Below are 18,797 nucleotides of genomic sequence, written 5' to 3'. Positions count from 1 at the left end.
CCACGCTGAATCCTCACCACACCGCGAAAGCCTACACAAGCATTCTGGCACGAGTTGATGAAGGCAGACAACCAGTCCATTATGCTTACAATTAGTAATGTCAACATAAGTTATTTCTTACAATATTACTAGTTCATTTACAGTAAAATTCCCACAGAACTAAACTGATATTTCCAAAATAATCATTAACTTTCATTTCCCTCAGAGTTGTCTGTGAAGTTTGGCTGAGGTCAGTGCTGTATTTGGGCCGGTATGGCATACCCCCTAAAATCCAAACTCGACATAAGCATACCGGTTAAACTACCTTCGCGACTGGATGTATAATACATGTTCAGCTGTTAGAATTTTTGGTGAGTAAAACTTTTTTTTCCAACTACAGCACTGGTTGAGGTATACGAGCCACTTTACATTTCCATTGGTGTTACTCTCAACTTAAAAAATTACACAAAAAGAATACAGAATAAGGAATTGGAGACCATTACCCTATCATCCCAAAAATATTCACAATACGAGAAATTGTTACCATGATTCTAAATTTAACAAAATGAGCTATGTAGTTTTAAATTCTAACGCAACTCACCACCTGAATATCTACAGAAAATATTCAAAAAACCCCATTCAATGGAACGGAATGGACAAGAAGAACAAAGGCTAAAACATTGTTTAGATCGAAAATATTCATTATCAGTTACATTGAATATGCAGCAAGTATTCCTAATAAAAAAATTGCATTTTCATATATTAAATAATTTAATTCAATTATCTCGTGGCTGAGCTTAAAGCCACCGAATGCGTCCACTGGGTTGCGGACGGTGGGTTGACCTTTAGAAATAGAGGTTAGCTGCGAGATAAGCAAGTTCTCTCGTCGAATAAGCAGTCATGGACAAAAAACGGCAGTGTTCTGAGGGGGTATTGGGCTACCCTTGGGTAAGGTATACCATTTAAATGATACCGAAACCTTTGAAGATACCATGACTGGGCGACTGGGGGCTGCCAACAACTATGCCTCTCATCACCCAGGGGAGAGGGCAGCAGCTCTTCTTCACATTTGCGAAGGTGGAGACCATACTGGTCGGTACAGCAACACACATTTCACTACGGGCATGGTAACATTTACTTTAACAGCTGTAGTACTGCGATGAGGAAGGCAAGGGGAAACCAATACATTATCATCCCAAGGAGTCGCAGCTACTCCACTCAATTTATATAATGACATGATGGAATTCTCTTTCGAGAAAAATATTCCGGAGGTAACTAGTCCCCCATTCAGATCTCTGGGCAGGGACTACTCGAGAGGGTACATCAGTCAAAGGTGATAGAATGTTAAGGATAGGAACATGGAACGTTAGATCACTTCGTACCTGCGTTAGGCTAGAGAATTTGAAGGTGGAGATGCGAAGAATGAACCTTGACGTATTAGGCATCAGTGAAATGAAGTGGCCACAAGAAGGAGACTTTTGGAGTGTAGGCTACAGAATGATACACACAGGATTGCTAAATGGTAATGCTGGAGTAGGCATAATGCTTAGAAAGAGCGCCGGGATGCGTGTTAAAAGCTACCTGCAGTTTAATGAAAAGATAGTAATGGTGAAGATAGATACTAAACCCGTAGCTACTGTGGTGGTGCAGGTTTACATGCCAACGTCAGATTATGAAGATGAAGAAGCAGAAGATGTCTACCAAGACATAGCGGAAGTTATCAAGCAGGTAAGAGGGGAAAAAATCTTATTATTTTAGGTGACTGGAAAGCCGTCGTCGGCGAAGGTCAAGACGGAATAATAACTGGGAAATATGGGTTGGGTAACCGAAATGAAAGAGGAGAAAGGCTACTTGAATTCTGCACGGAGCACAGGCTAGTGGTTGTCAACACTTTATTCAAAAATCCCCTGCGAAGAAGATACACGTGGAAGATACCAGGAGACCGTAGAAGATTCCAAATCGACTACATTCCAGTGAAACAAAGATTCAGGAACCAGGTGAAGGACAGCAAAAGTTATCCAGGGGCAGATATTGATAGTGACCACCACTTAGTTATGATGAAACGCCACCTTAAATTTATAAAAATTGAAGAAAGCCGTGAAAAACATATGGCAGAAATTGTAGAAAAAAATCATTTGGTTGATAAATTGAAGGAGGTTCAGCATCAACTGGCTTCTAACCCCTCATTCAATTAAATCCCATCCCAGCAGCCCGATGAGATTTAAATGACTATGCCTTTTTGGCATAGTATCATTCAATAATTTATATTTCATAAAATACAATCAGTATCGTCGAAAATTTTTGTTAACTTGCGTAATATAATGCGCTACTATATAATAATTTTTCGATCGATTTTAATAAATATTTTTTTTTTTGTATTTCCATCTATGAACTAACGAATAAATTTTCAGTTTTGAAAGATTTAAATTTGGTTTCGAATAAGCTGTGAGATCTCTAACACTCCTTACATTTTTAAAATACAATTACATGATGTATTTTAGTAATTTGGGGTTGAAAGTTTCATAACGATAGTCGACAGGATTACCTGTTTTGCCTACTTGAAAATCTATCACTTCGCCCATTTCTCTGACTTTATTCTGTTATTACCGTATCATTTCGTATAGGTAATCACGTGCTAATGTTTCAAATGTCAATATGTGAATATTCAGATGATTTTAAATTAGAAAATCTTTGAGTGGCATGATTTGAAGCAATCCAAACATAATCCCACAGCACATTTTCACACCAGTACAAGAAGTCTCTTCATTTCCCATTTTAGCCACAAATTGCACACCTCCTTTGAGACTTTGATTTCTTCCCAGCTGCAGGAATTGTCCTTAGGAAATGTATTTCTGTGAGTTTCGGTACTAAATTGTGCAAGGAGTGATGGCCATGTCCAAACAGTCCGTATGAAGTTGGATATTTCAAAAATATTACCTCGACCAATGGCACGCAAAATGATAAGACTATTTCTACGTGTTTTTCCTGAGAACAACATATGAATTTAGGACTTGTAAGCACGGGGTTTCTGTTGGGCTGGCACTCCAGAGGAATTATTAGAACAAGTCATTTAGTGAAGGTATTTATTGACAACAAAACATATTGCATCGCGCACACGCCCTCTTTGCACACCTTTTGCACCTGAGTCTTTTCGCCAACTGCTGCTGCCTACCGCGTCATCCGCCGTCCCCTTACCCACGTGGCCACAGCTTCCTGGAAGATGCTGATGGCAGCATCACTCCCACGCACTCTCATGAGTGCCTATGCATGGGATCAGAATAACATTACCATCCGGTCTCTCGTCTCCGCGAACTCAAGATGTTCCGCTTACAGACTGCAGCATTTCATAGTCTCCTAAGTAACTTCATACACCACTTGTAATGGTGTTTTCTTTCCACTAGGTACGAATTCAATAACAGGTCCTTGAAATTCACCCCCCCAATGTATATATTAAAACCTAACACACAAAAAGACTTCCGAGTCTCTTTTTTGCCTTTCACTACTATTCCCATTTCGTAGGATCCCCAATAATAAATAAAAATACCACACACAGGAAGTACACCCGATGAGAATTTCAACACACTGCCTGAAAGAACACCACACAGCATGAATGACTCTAGTGGACTGAAGCTAGCGTGTGGTTTGGAAGGTCCATCAAGAGACGAGAAAATATCTCGAAGGGGTCCTGGTATACGCTGACTGTTTAGAAGGAATCTTATCTTCTAAGCACATGGCCCCTTTGCTTAGGGTGCTTAGGACTAATGAGCGGACCAAACACACTTGGGGCTCGAGGTGACGACGTACAAGGAGAAGATGGAGAGAAGGCAGTGAGCTTAGATGATACCGTATCTCAAGCTAAAGTAGCTGACCCTTCTAGATGTCTCACAAGCAGAAATAGTAAGAGTAGTCAAGATAATCAAGATAGTACAGTTGAAGGAAGGCCTTGAGTTTTTGGACCGAATTTGTCAACGCGCTGGTTTAAAACGGAATTTCATCGAAACATTTTTAAAAATCCTGAAGGCATAAAGTCGCTATGAATATTTTATTGGAGAGAGAAAACATTTCTTCAAAAGATAGAGTGATTAGTTTTAATTTAAAATACAACATCTGGCGGAGAAAAAATATTATATACAGTAGGTCAGAAAGCGTACTGGGTATGCATGACTGCATTTAGGGGTTAAAGAAGCTGTAGAAAAGAGAATAGGGCAGGATACGACCAATAAACCAGTGGAAGAGAGCTGGAAAACCATTAGAAGTGGTCTGCAGGCAGCAGCTGAGGAAGTCCTTGCTAAAAGAAGAGTTGTTATGAAAAAACCATGGATCACGCAGAAAGTATTAGATCTTATTGAAAAAAGAAGAAAATGCAAGGCCACGAAAACAGAGGCAGGACAGAATTGTTACAAGAGAATAAGGAACGAAATATGTTGTAAAGTGCCGAAGGCTAAAGAAATGTGGATGAAAAATATTAGTGAAGACATACAAAACAATCTTAAATATGGAAAAGTAGAGGATGCCTATAGGATAGTAATACCCTTAGGGACAAAAACAGAGATTTGATGATTGAAAACAAAGAAAAAGGGAAGAGATGGAAGGAATATCTGGAAGATTTGTATAAAGAAAGTGGCCTAAGAACGAATGCTATAAAAAAAAGAGGGAAGTGGATGCTGATGACATGGGAGCCCCAATTTTAAGATCAGAATTTGATGCGGCAGTAAATGAGACCTTAGGATAAATACAGTGTATGGCATTCATGATATTCCCGCAGAGCTAATTGAAAATGCAGGAGAGAAGACATTGAACCAGCTGTGCAAAATCATTAGTGAAATGTATTCAACAGGTGAGATACCAAAGGACTTCAAGAGGAACATTATAATCCCAATTCCTAAGAAGAAAAGAGCGGAGAACTGCAAAGATTTTAGGACCATTAGCCTAACTGCACGTGTGTCGAAGATACTGACAAGGATCATTTATAGAAGAATAGAACAAAGAGCAGAAGAGTATTTGGATGAGGACCGATTTGGATTCAGAAAAAACAACGGCGTAAGGGAAGCAATATTGGCTCCTAGACTGCTCATAGAGAAGAGAATGGAGAAGAACGAGCCAACGTTTGTTGCATTCATGGACTTAGAGAAGGCATTTGACAACGTGGATTGGAGCACAATGCTTGGAATCATAAAAGAAATTGGGGTTCTTTACAATGATAGAAGAATAATCCACAGTTTATACAAAAACCAAGTAGCGGTGATAAAATCAGGGCAAGAATTAGGAAAGGAGTGAGACAAGGCTACGCATTGTCACCCGTAATTTTCAACCTTTACATTGAGAAAGCCATTAATGAAATCAAAGACTAGGAGTGAATATGCATGGAGAAAAAAATTAATATGCTAAGATTTGCCAATGATATAGCCGTTATAGCAGAAACAGAGAAGGATTTGAAAAATATTCTGGTTAATATGGGTAGGGTGATGGGTAAATATCAACTGAAAATAAGGGAAAAAAACCAAAATATCAGTATGCAGCAGAAGAGAAAAAGTCAAGACTAACATTAAAATAGGGAAGCAAAAACAGATAGAGGTAGATGAATTCGGTTAATTGGGAAGCAAGATAACTAGTGACGGAAGAGGCAAGAAGGAAATTATCAGCGGAATAGCCCAGGCGAAGAGAGCATTCCACCAAAAGAAAGACCTGCTTACAGCGGGAAACTTAACACTAGAACCGCTGAACTTTCCAACCCCACCAAAACCGCGGCATGGGACTTTTTTGTCCCATTGACAAAATACGTTGATCCTGTCATGTTTAAGTATAATTGACAGTTTTTTTGTGGTTTGAGAGAACAAAACGCGTGTTAAGGTAATGTTTAAAACGTTTTATCAAGTATGACTAGGAATACAGTAAGCTTATTTTGACAGCAAAAGTGTTTTATTAAATATAACTAGGAATACAGTACGCTTATTTTGACAGCAAAAGTGTTGTTTGTCAAGAGGAGTGCAGCGCCGGGCAGAGATGATGCGGCCGGCGCAGTGCACAGATTATTCCCTTCTGCGCTTCTAACTGGAAGAATAACGGTATCTGTGCATCGATCCCCTTCGTAATAAACTGTTATTATGCTAAATACAAAATAAGTGTACAAAAAAACTGAAATTGTATGTTTTCCACACATGGGACAAAATGTCCCATCCAACGGTTCTAGGTTTTTCTCGCGAACCAAACATCGTACAATATTTTTGATACAACCATTCGAAAGAGCATAAAAAAATTAATATAAGTCAGTTAATTTCAAAGGGATCAACCACTAGTACATGAATGGCAAACATTTGCAAAGGGCGATGGGACAAAAATGTCCCGTCCGCGGTTCCAGTGTTAAATATGGAAGTAAAGAAACAATTTATAAGAACCTACACCTGGAGTATGATCCTATACGGAAGTGAGGCATGGACAATGACCGCAATGGAGAAAGCAAGGATAGAGGACTTTGAAATGTGGTGCTACAGAAGAATGATGAAAATCAAATGGATCGACCGCTTTAGTAACGAAGAGGTCCTAAGAAGGGTAGGAGAGAAGAGAAGCCTCATGAAAACCTTAATAAGAAGACGGAACAACCTTATAGGCCACATCTTGAGACATGATGGCCTGATGAAGACAATCGTCGAAGGACAAGTGGAAGGCAAGAACGGAAAAAGAAGACCTCGAACAAAATATATGGAACAAGTATAGAAGGATGTGAAAGAGAAGAAATACGTAGGTTTGAAAAGATTAGCTGATTGGAGAACTGAGTGGAGAGCTGTGTCAAACCAATCCGATGATTGGTTGACCAGTGATGATTAATTCAATTACATGCATATCAATCCTAGGGTTTCATTTATACTTCTTGGTAGTATTATCATGAGTACTTGAGCTTCCACATTTGACAGGGATGAAATAAACTCCCCTGATATCCACAAAAGTTGGGTTGTAGTCACTTTCCAACTTCCTTTAAAGTTATATAGAACACTATCTATGACTGTCTCAATACATATACCTAAAATCCCTACCCAGGGGCATTTTCCTTTCATAGAAACAGCATTGTCTCCTGTGTGTAGAGACATCTGCTGTTCCTAGGTCACTCATTTCTACTACATACATAATTCCTTCGTAGTATTACTCCTTCCAGTCTGCCTACAATTCAGTATGAGGTACAAAAACTTTTGTGTTGATAAAGCTTGCTATCCTACATCAATAACTGTCCTAAAATTCTAGGATTTGTCTTACTTAATGTCAAATCTAGCCATCACCATTTCAACTTAATTACTGCTTTTACACTGTAATCTCTGAACTCACTCTTTCAGAGAAAAATATAGATGCAATAAAAAATTATTACACACTGCTTCCAGTAAACCAATCAAAAAACTTAAAATGAAAGGATTAACAATGAAATATAACAGAAATTTAGAATATGTTTTCATTATAAAATCTTATGCACCAGAAACTATAAATTTTGGTAGTTAAGTCAATTCCTTGTACAAAGGCTTTTTGCCATATGCTTGATACCTCAACATTGATAACACCCAAAGGTCATATACCTATGTACAGCATATGTACTCCCTGTCAAACGGCTGCAGATTATGTATCCATGTTGTGGATTATCCTAGCATGAGTTTCACACTCCTTCGATTTTTTCCACAGTCTTAATAAAAATTAAAATCGTACTTAATCGTATTAATCCTAGTTAAGATAGTGCTATTGTTATTGGGGGAGAATTCAAATTTGAAAATCCTAAGGCCTGCCCTAAGGCGATGTTTAAAATGGTTTCCATATCTAATGGATATATGCACATATGTACATATTTCTTTTTGGAAAGTCATCATCAATAGCTCAGCTTAATATTTTACACTTCTCGATGGCAAGGAGCCGCAGCACAGCTCAAATGAAAAGGAAACCATCTCCCCAGTTCTGAGCATGGCTTCCTTAAGTGGAGATGATATCGCAGAAGAAGTGAAAACTGAACAGAGTATAACTTTCACATAATTCACGCAGTTTTATTTATTTATTTCTCTTCATCACCCTGAAAACAGCTCATTGACTAGAACTGACAGAGAATTTTAATGACTATTTGTAGGAATTGCACTCAAAGGAGGTTTGATGGTATTTAGCCAAAAAGACACGAAGATACAACTATTATCACCTCCGCTGATTATTTCTTCGCCATGAATGAATCTGTTTAGAAATGTGTTAGCATAGATAAAGTCATCATTTTAATAACTTTAGTCGTTTAAAAAATTCAATACTCATTTTTTCTTGAGTCATCTGCATAGATTATGTTGATGTTCAGGATGCCTCCTTTAAAAAGTAAAAAAAAGTATAATAATTTCATTTTCAAACCCTCCCAGAACTTTAACGCCCAACATGAGTGTGGACGTGAGTTACCTCAGTACATTCCATCCGCAAATCTTAATTCTGATTGGGTTTATGCTCCTGCAGTTTGACTCCAGCTTCAGTGGCTAGGTCGTGTCCACCTCCGTCCTCGTCGGCTCTTGGTGGCATACGAGTGAGGGATGCAGGTCGCTTTATGTGCCAACCTCACTAGTTTTCACGTCCCAGCCCCATCAGTTAACCCTCTCCCTATTGAAGTTTAAATGCCTCATTCTCCGCTCCGTCCTAACCCGGGCGAAACCGGCTGCCGCCATTTAAGTCGCTCCTTCATAAACCAGCCGAATCCGCCCGGCTTGGTCTGCTCTGTTTGGGGCAGCCTTTTGAGCTTCATAGGCATCTGTTTTATCTTGAGAGTGTTTATCTTTGCTAGCACAAGCATCCTTCCTATCTCTCGTTTCATTAAGAAGAAGCAGAACGTCGTCACCATAAGCTAAAATCCCGAGACAATAAGGTGCTTTGTTCCAGCGTGGCACATTAACTGAGAAGTTGTTTAAGCTCTTACGATGGGATTTTTAGGAGGGCCAGTTTTGAAATGGTGTGATACGAAAACCCTGCCTGCCCTGCCCTGTGTTATTTAGAGTGACTGTCACATCTAATGACGATATTTCTTTCTGTGTGGTCACACACAAGCTCACGCTTTTTCTATCTCACATGGCAAGGAGGCGAAGCTCAGCTGGTCAGCTCAAATGAAAAGAAAATTAATCCCCCTCAGTTCTGTTTGTGGGTGGTCACAGGCACTCTCACACTTTTCCTATCTCATATGGCGAGGAGGCAAAGCTCAGCTCAAATGAAAAGAAACCTAATGCCCCTCAGTTCTGACCATGGCTTGGTTAAGTGAGGATGCTTTCGCAGAAGAAGTGAACAGAAGCGAATTTTCGAGTGATTCAGATGGTTCTAGTTGTTTGAATGGAGAAGAAGGATACAGTGATAGTGTCAGATCAGGTGATGTACCACTGGAGGATGACGTTACCCCAAGCACGAGTGATTTAAAAGGTGATGATCAGGTGCATGACTCTTGGAGAGACACCCTGATTTTTGAAGAACCGTCGGAGTTCAAAGAAGAGAGAGGGCCTATTCATAATTTGGCGATAGGTGGAAATGAATTTTCCTTCCTAAAATATATAATAGGGGGCGAAGTTTTTTTTCACAACATTGTCAAGGACACAAACAAATATGCAGAACATCTTCAACATTCCTCAGGAAAGGCTGACAAAGACTGGGTAGATGGTACGTGCGATGAAATGGTGGCATACATTGGAGTGCTAGTATACATGGGAATATTCGATTTGCCTGAAAGCAAGGATTACTGGCATAGCCAAGATATTGACTGCTCAATTGTTCGTGACTGTATGACCTTTGGAAGATGGACAAACATTTCAAAATATTTCCATATTAGTGATATAACTCAGGAAAAAAAACAGGGAGAGGAGGGTTTTGATGTATTGCATAAAATTAGGCCGGTTCTTGATGTAATGGAAACTTTTCAGCAAAAGTATAAACCGGTAGAGAATTAAGTGTTGACGAGGCGATGGTTGCTTTTAAAGGACGTCATAAAATTAAACAATACATCCAAGGAAAGCCAACGAAGTGGGGATTTAAAGTTTGGGTTTTATCAAGCTCCCACGGCTACGTTCTGCAGGTAAATGTGTACTTAGGGAAAAAAGATAAAAGAAATCGTAAAATGTTTCTTGGGACGCAAGTTGTAATGAATTTAATGAAAAACTATTTAGGGAAAAATCATCATTTGTACTTTGATAGCTTTTTTTCGAGTGTGTCTCTCATGAAATTACTACTTATGAATAACACATACGCATGCGCTACTACAAGATCATCTCGTATAGAATGGCCTCAAATACTAGGCATGGAGTAACTCAGAAGAATTTTCGTTTAGCACTTTACAGGCAGATGATAGGGAAATTCTCCTCGCGTAAAGTAGTGGGACGTAAAAGAATCCTTCCGATGGGCACATTTTCACAGAGACAGCAACACTCTTTTGTAAAGATCGTGGGGAGAAAAAAAGTGTGCGCCTATTGCAGCTTAAAGAAAAGAAAAACTCCTGCTGGTCGGAGCATAGAAACGTCATGGAAATGCATCAGATGCGATTTACCTCTTTGCAAAATAGGATGTTATCATCAATATCACCAAGAAAATGGATTTGAAGGAGGGAATTAAATTCAATATAAGGTAAGACCAACTTCTTTCAATAAATTAATATATTCTTAAAACGTATACAAATTTTAAAACAAATCACTTAAATATATTTCAAGTTATTGTAAGTTAATTAAAGTAACCTGCGTCAGTTCCTCATCGCGGAGAAAAATAGGTCTACCAGTGGGGCAAATGGGTATTTAAACTTCGTGCATGACGGGGAAATGTTTACGGCCGGTTTCGGGCGGTTTAGGAAGGAGAGGGTTAAGTGGGACTCCTGGGTGTCTTTACGATTACTTTTGAAAACGATAGTGCATGGCTCATGGAGAGAGAGACACCCTGACTTTGACAGAATAGGTGACAGTGAATTTTCTTACCTAATATTACCTAACGAGGGTTGTACCAAAAGTAAGGTTCCCAATGGGCTACAATGTTGAGGGAAGGTGCTGGGCTAAATCCCACAACAGTGCCGTGCACAGTGGTTCCCTGACTCTCGTGTCTGCCCGTCCTCGATTCACTATGTTGCTCATTATTGGCTTTGCAACTGTCAACAATGGAGGTGCTGATCCCTGCCAAGTGTGAGGTTCAAGCAGTAATCTGATTTCTCCACACAAGGAAGTTACCGCTCGTGGAGATTAATCAGCAACTGACTGAAGTTTATGGTGAAGAGTGCAAGTCCGTTCCGCATGTCTGAAAATGATGCAGGGCTTTTGCCAAGGGTTGCATGGAAGTTCATGATGAAGAACAAAGAGGAAGACTGCCGGTTTCGGATGAAATTGTCCAGATGATCAACAGTGAGCTCCTGAAAGGTTGGAGGGTCACTGTCTATGAACTTGTTAAACACATTCCTGAAGCTCCCCATGGCACAATTGAAAGAACTTTAACAGAAATGTTGGGTTACCGCAAGATGTATGCTCGCTTGGTCCCCCAGATGCTGACTGATGGACACAAGGAGCAACGCCTTGACTGTGCTTGCAAATTTCTTCAACAATGTGAGGGGGGAGGCAAAAAAGAGAAGTTGTTGGACTCTATCGTCATGGGAGATGAAACATGGGGGTTGCGTTACACCCCAACAACAAAACACTAAGGTGGCAAAACCCTTCAAGAACAAGGGTGAAGTCTGAGGAAAGGTCACATGCTTCCTCAATGGGTTGGTGGGAGACTTCAACTTAGGGATACAAAAGTTGGAGCACCGTCTTATGAAGTGTCCAAAAAAATGGAGAATACGTTGAAAAACTTTTTACTTAAACCTTGAAACCTTAAGTTAAACTTTTTCAACGATGTGAAAATTAATAACAATTAACAAAGTTTTCTATTTTTAAAAAATATGGGAACCTTACTTATGGTACAACCCTTATATAAGCTAGTAGGCAAAGATTTTTTCTGCAGCATTGTCAAGAATACAAACAGATGCGGGAAGCATGTTGCACATTCCACAGAAAAGGTTGAAAAAGTCTGGGTACACACTATGCATGACGAAATGGTAGCATACATAAGAGTACATTTACATGCATGGGAATACAGTGAAGCTTCTTTTGCTCTTATTTTATTATTTTCAAGAAAAAAATTGTCAGCGGAATATCTCATGCAAAGAGAGAATTCTGGCAAAACATGGTGCGACGGAAAAATGATGAGGATCAAATGGAATGGCTGAGAAAGGAATGAGGAAGTCCTGAGAGAGAAATCTCATGAAAACCTTAGTACAAAGACGGAACAACCTGATAGGCCACATCTTGAGACATATGATGGCCTGATGGGACAAGTAGGTGGCAAGAAAGGAAAAGGAAGATCTCTAATAAAGTACATATGTATATGGAACAAGTAATGAAGGATGTGAAAGAGATGTAGGTTTAAAAAATTGCTGACAGGAGAATTGAGTAAAGCTGCGTCAAACCAATCTTAGGATGTTTGACCAGTAATTATGACAATTTGGGCTCTAACAGGAAATTAAAACTAATACAGTATAAGTGCTTTCAAACAATATGACATGATCATCACTAAGGAGTAAGGAGCCAATTCCACTTTCTGTCGCCTCAGTCTTTATTGAGTGCATCTTTTTCAATGCTCAATTATCAGAAGCCATTAGTGATTTCCATGATAGCATTATGAAAATCACTAATTGCTACCGTCTAATCTGCTATATTTTAGCTTAAATAATACACCAAGTTGTTTCATAAGAGATTGGTTTCTTAACATCATTCTATACTAGAATGCAATATCAATTATGCTCAAGAAAAGTTTTCAAACTGGGTTTTCAGCAATTTATTTCGGTACCAATTCTTTTGGGCTTCAGCTCCAATACCAGTACTAAACTAAATAAGCAGTGGAATTGAGAACCTAACCAACTTAACCCTAATCAAAAAACCCTCTCCTTCTCATTTTTGCTTGATATTTTTTTGACAATAAAATATACGTGACCTTGATGATGACTAACAACTGGGAGCTCATAACTTGAGTAATTCTGGAGCAACTCACCTAAATGAAATCCTGAGAAAAGTACATCCAATCAATTCACGACATCAAATTGTACACGGTAGACTTCAGAAACATTATTGGATAACAAAGTCAAATGAAGAGTGATTTTGTCACTTTGAAAGAGGGTCTTCATTTCATCGTCCTTCTGGACAGCAAATTGAACACAATAAATAACCAAGTCTTCCATAGCTGACAAAAGGTGAAGCATTTTACAATTGAAAATAATTATTAACCATAAAGTCTAAATATGGCAGACAAATGACACATAAAGCCTGCAAAAACACAAGAGATCCAATTCTAATGTTTTTCCAGCTGCTTTCACTGATTTATCACTAGAGACCCTCCCCATTTTTTTCCCGCTGCCTCTTGAAATGCCAGCTGCAGCAGGTGACCAGCCTCTTTGCCGGGAAAGCAGTCGCACCAAGTCCGTTGGTCAGAGGAGGTAAGGACGTGAGAGGAAGGAAAGGGGAGAAGGGCCCCATGGAAAAACAACAGGGAAGCTGAATTTGTGCCACAAAACAAGAGGGTAGCTATTCCTCTTAAAACCCTTCTCACACTCGAATGGCCACTACATTGGCGCAGTTGGTACGATCGTGCTTTGAGCCGGGGTTCTGGCGTAGAGTTTGGTGGTATGCTATTTGTCAGAGAAGTTTGGTAGTGAGAGAGACTGGGTCTTCCAACTTGAGGCTGTAGAGGAATTAAATGGCAACATTGGTCATTTAAGGGCCTATTCGATACCTCCACTGCATAAACGCTCAACAATCGCCCACCGAATAAAATCCGCTCATCTAATGCTATAAGGGCTCTATAGATGAGCAGATTTGATTCGGTGGGCAATTGTTGAGCATTTATACAGTGGAGGTATTGTATTGTCCTCAACCTTTCTCCCAGTGAAACAGGGAGAGGCTACTGAGGGCATAAAGTCCTCGGTCAGAACCAAAGAAGATGCTGCCGCAGTGAGCAGACACCAGGGGAGGTATTCGAAAAGAGGTGTGAGCAATATGGTAGGGATCAGTGCCCCTTGTACTTGGTCTTACTGAGGGAATGTCCACCGAGATATGTACTCATTGACACTGGAGGATCATGCCATTGTAAAATTATGCAATGACAAGATCAACTACTCCTACTAAAACTGGGTTTTTATGGTATACGAGGTACTCCTTATAAGTGGATTGAATCATATCTGAGTGGACGTCACCAACATGTTGTATTATACAAAAATGGCACTCAGTTTATCTCTCCTGGTAAAGAAGTCCTACTAGGTGTGCCACAGGGCTCTGTCTTGGGTCCTGTTCTGTTTTTGCTGTATATAAATGATCTACCAGGTACTCTTAAATCTGTCACAGGTGTCAAACCTATACTCTATGCTGACGATACTAATGTTATTGTATCTGCCCCATCATCAAATCAAAATCATCAAATATTTCAGAGTTTTTCTTCTGAAAAAGTTTTGGAGTGCAAGAAATTCCATAGAGCTTCATGCAATTCCTTAGAGCATGCGATTCAAGTTAATTCTCATAAAATAACGTGTGAATATGCATAAAAAGAACTTTCGTCAACCGATTCTACCCCAAGAAAACAGTCTTTTACATCAAGTATTGAATAGGTTTCATGTTCATTAAGATTGCTGACAAGCTCATCTGATGTTGGTATGGGATAATTTAGTCAGAACTGAAGAAGACGATGTTTTAACTTACTTAATAGCCCGTATTATTGCAGGATTTTAGTGTTTTAGTTCCAAGCACAATCATAATTTACTGCTCAGCTACAATTAAATTATTGATTGCCATCTGATATGACACAAACCTGGAACTTTTATATACATAATACTAGCTGACCTAGCAAACATTGTTTTGCCACATAAATTATTTCTAGTAAATATTTTGGTGGTCAAATGAAAAATAACTAACTTATTGTAAATGTGTGGATGTGACACATGACTGAAAGAGGACAATGCTGTGAACAATGATGACCTACACAAAACCGTAAACATTAATTCTTTTAATTCATTGTACTTTTATTATCTTTTATATGTATAAAAGAGGGTGTCTGTTTGTCAACCAAATGTAGTTTGTAGTTGCATCTCATGCTCCCTCATTTTGTCTGACTCATCCTTATTTCATTAACATTAGTTACGTGATACGTCACATCATGCAACTTCTGTGGCTGCTTATCCTGCTGGGTAGACAAAACCCTTGACACGATCTGGTTAAACCAGCCCCCGGCTTCTTCCTACCTCTCCCCTGCTGGCTCATGCGACCCTTTGTGTCTGATTAGTTCGTCATTTTTACCGCTGACGCTACTTGTCCACTCGTCCGAAGTCAGCTTTGTGATTGTATGAGAAGTAAGCATTTTGGTGATTCACTGCGATAAACCACGTTTTTTTAGTCTTTTCCTGCAAAGGAGGTCAGATTTTCCTATCATATATCGTTTATCTAGAGTGTACGAGTTTGAAAAACTGTCTTTTTCAGTAGAAAAGGAAAATGGTGGGCAGAACATGTATCCTGCCAGGTTGTACCTCTGGTTATAAATCTAACTCAGAGAAGGTGCATGTCTTTTTGGTTCCAAGGGAAGAAAGCCTGGGAGCTGAGTGGCAGAGGTGCATTCCTCGTGATAACTTCCCCATAGTATATAACAGCCTCATTAATCCTCCTAGAACAGGGAATTGCACGGTGGAAAATGATTTCCCTCCATGTGAGCCAAACCTTGGCTGACATCAAGGAAATCAACAAAGATCCCTTGAAAAGTGAGGGTATAAAGGATAAGATAGATGGAGAATTAAAATGATTAGTAAATTGTGCAAGTTGGGATCTTAATGTTGCCGACAATCTTGATTACCCACTTCCAGAGGTTGGACTGTGTTGTATATTATTAATAATCACCCCAGTACAAATGTTTATGCAACGCAATACTGCAGAATATAAACTGTGCTGAGAGTCGGGCAGCATTTATTAATCCACCGGGGTATTCCCACTTGGCTCTACCTAGGTTACCGAGCAGGAAATGTCCTTCCTTTGTGCATCCGAATGATCGATTATTTTACTTTATGAAATTATTAGAAGACTTATTTGAAAAACATGGCAAAAGCTGGAATGCAAGTCAACTTATTCTAAGTGACATCCTCGAAAGGAACGACCTTTCCTTCCCCTGCAGTGAGCATCTAGAAATGATGTTTGCTGCCATCATTGTTTGGTTTCTCAATTTTAGGATGAGGCAAGTTGCATGGGTGGAGAATGCAGAGGTTGGTCGAGAGTATGCCTCCAGAAGGAGAAACTTAAAGATTTCAAAAACTTAAATGTTATTCATTTCAGCCTTGTAGAAATAAATTTTTTTGATCATTCACACCTTTATATTGTTTAACCATTCTTTTGCTTGTACTGCCTGTAAGTATAAGTATGCCGTGTGTTGCTTTCCAGATGATGAATCTACAATTAGAGTTATCATAAGGGTTAATTGTTTAAGTTTATAGGAATTCATGATGGTATCTAGCCAAGGAATGGGGCAGTTGATACAGCAGTGGCAAAACTATGGGGGGGGGGGAGGGGGTGAGGAGATAGATAGGAGAAAAATAAATGGAAAGTAGAAAAAAATTTAACAATGTTGTCTAGGTTTGACATGTAATAACCGTACCTGGGTAAAGTTAAGTCTTAAGCGCCAAAAAGATGTAAAATGTATTTCCGGGCATGTCATTTTTCAAAAATTTTCCCGGACCCCCTTGACTGAGGAAGGGGGGTTGCTCTAAGCCAGGCCATCCCATCCCCCCAAAGCATATTCTCAGTTACACCACTGTAATACAGAATTGGTGACATAACTGTGGTAGATAGTCATTGAATGCATATTTGCAGCTGAGAAAAAAATTCTCTCGGAGATTAAGATGATTTTCGGTGGGTATTGGAAAAGAAAATTAATTAGCCAAAGCTATGAGACTCGAGAGGTAAATATTCGGTCTGAGGTTTTAATTTTGAGAGGACTTACTTAGCGCAGTAACGCTTGTTACAAATAATAGTGATTAATATCATCGGAATGCCATTTTACTCATATAATCTCTCATTTACGCCAATCACAGGCTTAAAGTCATGAAGTCACTTCAATGTGGAAAGCTGTAGCAGCCAAGTTACACGAAAGCTTTTACTCATTTATCCTCAAGTATCTAGTAATAGTAAAGGGAGATTGTCACGACTTCTTTATTGCCGCTTCATTTACTAAGTTTTCAGCCTAATACTTCTGTCCATGCTATAGAGTACCTTGCCGATATTCTCCTTTAACACTTCTCAGATTTGCTTCCATTGCTAGATAATTTCGATCGAATATGGACCAATGTCATTTTCAGGTGGGTAAATTATCTTCACACCCGTTTTGTCTTAAATGTCTAGCAGAAATGGGATCTACAAAAAACACACCTAAATTATTTATCCCCATGGGAATAGGAATTCAAACACCTGATTCCGTAGGCTATTTTATGACCGTTTACGGAAGCTACTGCGCCAGTTTTCACAAATAAAGCTAATTTATATTCTTTAAAACTGAAGCGCGTAAGAGTGAGTACATGCACGAAGCACGGCTGACAAAAATTTAGAAATATAGTCCATCGAGTTACCTCACAGCCATATCAACCCATGTTATGCACCCGGAACGACCGGGCTAGTGCACTACTAGCATTTGACGGCCGGCATGGGAACTAATCGGACAGTATAAGGGAACGTACGTGAAGCCGCGGTCGCCGGGGGCTGGGTAAAACATGACTAAAAGGATTCTACTCTTATCTGTTTTTACTCTTGGTGGAAAACTTTTTTCTAGGGTATGCAAAAGTTCATCCCGTGCGCAATATACAGAAATCATTGTTTCCACTGTTTGCAGTTATATATGTCTACCATCATCAGACCTGATTTGCTCTTTTACCTAAAAATCCTGCTTTGTGACCATCAAATCCCAGTTCCAAGATTCCCACTTCTCTGGGTACAATACTTCCTGAGCAACACCAGGTGGCCTGCTAGTATACTCAATACATTTCAAATGACATCTCTATCACAAATTATGACCATTAAAAAAACATTACCAGCTTCTTAGTTCAATGAGTGTATGATATTTTTAGTAAATCTATCTTTAGCCAAAACAAACAAACTGGATTGTTTACCCACGCGTGAACATGCCACGTACAATTGTCCGTATGAAGTACACAGTGTGCCTCAAAGCCACATAAAGACATCGTTTGGCCTTGAGACTTGTCATTGCGAATGCCAATCGAATTGGAATGCACTCATTTGTATTCAATTGGCACATCTGTCGGAATAATAGGGATTTGTGGTGGTAATACATCTCCTTGGAACATGCCATTCATAATTTACATAGTGATAGAAAAAGAATTCAAACAACATAAACAATACTGATGGTCGTCAAGGGAACAGTAAGCAAAAAACACTAAAATTTCAGCTTTTTTTAAATGTTTTTTTTCTAAATTCACAGTAAATCATGGGGAAAACGAAATTAGATTGCATAAATAAGAATGTGCATTTCTACAACATATTCTCAGTCCTACTGAACAAACACACCAAATTTCATAGGAATTGGTCCAGCCGTTTCAGCGGAGCTTGGAAACAAAAAACCGTGACACGAGAATTTTACATATGTATTACATTTTCATCGACATTTTGCACATTTTGAGACCACGAATTCTTAAATTTGATCATTCTTCAATTATAAGTGCCTGCCTGAAGTGATGCTTTCCCTTCATTGTACCTATATTCTATATAAATAAAGTAATCAACTACTTCATTCATTCACACGAC

The sequence above is a fragment of the Ischnura elegans genome, chromosome 2, assembly GCF_921293095.1.
Source record: "Ischnura elegans chromosome 2, ioIscEleg1.1, whole genome shotgun sequence".
Taxonomy (NCBI): Eukaryota; Metazoa; Arthropoda; class Insecta; order Odonata; family Coenagrionidae; genus Ischnura; species Ischnura elegans.
The sequence above is the reverse complement of the archived record's forward strand: the minus strand, read 5'-3'. Positions refer to the sequence as shown.